Genomic DNA, 2,539 nt, shown 5'->3' with positions numbered 1-2,539 from the left:
TCTTGTACTTTGTTTTTTTTTTTTTTGATTTTCTATGTTTTTAGAGTTTATTGATTTAGATGGCTGTATTATTGTTGTTAAAACATTATTATATTCATACAATTTTTCTTTTCAAATCATCGAATAAATTAACAAGACAAAATGTAAGTTCATCATTCTAGGGGTTTGAGGGAAGAAAAAAAATTATATGAATGAATCATTAGACAATTTATTGTAAGAAAAAAATGATATTATTAATAAAGGTACATTTTTTAAATAATATATTTTTAAAAATTTATCTCAATAATATAGATGGTTCTGTATGAATTTATTTCAGTATTATTTATCTTAATAGTAGGTAATTTTTTCTCAATTAATGATTTATTTAGGAGTAGTTTTGTTTTTAAAATTTGATCCATATAAGATATTATTATAATGATGAAAATCAAATCAAATCAAATAGAACATTAATCAATTACTATCTTCCTGTATACAACATGAAGCTTAATTTGATTTACAAATCTATATAAATATTTACACGGGCGTACAAAAGAAAGAGAAACTGGGGGAAATTAGAGATTCTTCTAAAAGCTTGGATGCGATGATAGGTTTGATGAAGTTGCAATTGGACGGTGAAAATGTTCTTATAAGGATTGGTATTTTGCTGAAATTATTTTTGGAAGGGTTGGACTTTTCTTGCCCATCTATCTATACTATATGAAAATTGTTTGAGACCACTAAAACAATGAGCTCTAATAGTTCTAAAAATACTGTGTCCCTAATTGATTTGATGTTTTGCTCTTTGTTTTTTTTATTTTTTTTTATTTTCTGGACTGCCAGCTCATTAGAGCTGGCATAGTGGTCCATTTTTAGTGGGATCTATCACCACTGATACTATATATATAACCAAATGTAGTTGCTTTGTCAAAAGCCTCCAAATATTTATTCCTAAATTCTCATAATTTTAAAACACTCTCTTTCTTACGTGGCAACCTTCTTTGATTGCTTTTCACGTTTTCTATTTTTCTTCATTTTTTATTTGTTTGATTAATTAAAATTAGAATTAATTTCATTACTTGTGGATAAAGATTTGAATTTCAAAATTCCTCCATATAGATAAACATATAAAAACTGAAAAGTAATTTTATAATCTACAGACAAAGATAAAAAATAAACAATTAATTTAAAAAAATTAATTTCATAACTTATAGATAATTTAAAATTTCTTCCCATAAATAAACAAATAAAAATTGATAAATAACTTATAAAAATTAATTTCATGGCCTACAAATAAAGATAAAGATTAAATAATTGATTTTTTTTTTAAAACAAAATTACTCTCTTTTTTTCCCCCTCATTTCGTACTTTAATTAATTTCATTATAGATAAACATATAAAATTCATAAATAATTTATGAAAATTTATTTCATGACCTATAGATAAAGATAAAAAATTTAAAAATTATTTAAAAAAAATAATTTCATGACTTATAGATAAATAAACATATAAAAATTGATAAATAATTTATAAAGATTAATTTCGTGGCGTACAGATAAAGATAAAGATTAAATAATTGATTTTCAAAAAATTAAAATAATAAAATTTAGATAAAGATATGATTTGTTAATCTATATATCTATCAAAAACATATATATTTAAATCTTTATTTTGATTTACTCATTTTTTTTTTCTCCTATCACATATTATCTTTTTTTATTTTAAATTTTTTATCTTATGAAATGCTCTTATCTATAACTTCTTATCTCCTATTGAATTCTTAACATTCTCTTAATAATTTTTATTATTTGTTATTATCTACCAAATACCAAATGATAAAGATTATAAAAAAAAAAAAAATTATCGCTCTAAATGAGAATAGTATTAATAATGAAATAATAAAGGCTACACGGGAGAAAGTAGCACAAAAATCTTACAAAATTAATTTTATTCACTATATTTATAAAAGGTAATAATTTGAGATTCTTTCTATTAGTTATTAAAAATAATTTGCATTAAATCATTGTTATGTTTTTTTTTTTTTAAATTTTTTTATAAGGCTGTCATTCGTTATAGTATTTCTTCAATCTCATATCTAAATTCTCTCTTTGAAATTTTTGTTTTTTCAATAATTAAGTTTAGAATCAATTTCTTATCAAATTTGTTTTCTTGATCCTTATTTTATTGAAGGATCGAGACGAATAAAACTTTCATATAATATATGAAATTAATGAATATAATACAAAGATGATAGGAAAGTACTACATATTTGTCAATATCTCAATGTTATTATTAGTTGATTTGCTAGATTATACTATCAATTTAGAGCCCATATGATTTAATTCAATGTTCATGACTCTATTTGTATTTGACCATTTTTTCGTTAAGTAATCGATATAATTTTTTTTTTGGGTTTATAATGATTAAAGCTATCATTTGTTATATTTTTTCAAGTACAGTTTAAATAATTTTTTATTATTTTTTTTATAAATAAAATGGATTAAAACTATTCTCTTATATAATTTTTATAATACTATGACATTCTTATCTTGATTAATTTTTT

The sequence above is a fragment of the Camellia sinensis genome, chromosome 2 (genome assembly GCF_055761805.1).
Source record: "Camellia sinensis isolate YWXY chromosome 2, ASM5576180v1, whole genome shotgun sequence".
Taxonomy (NCBI): Eukaryota; Viridiplantae; Streptophyta; class Magnoliopsida; order Ericales; family Theaceae; genus Camellia; species Camellia sinensis.
Note: the sequence above shows the minus strand (reverse complement) of the source record.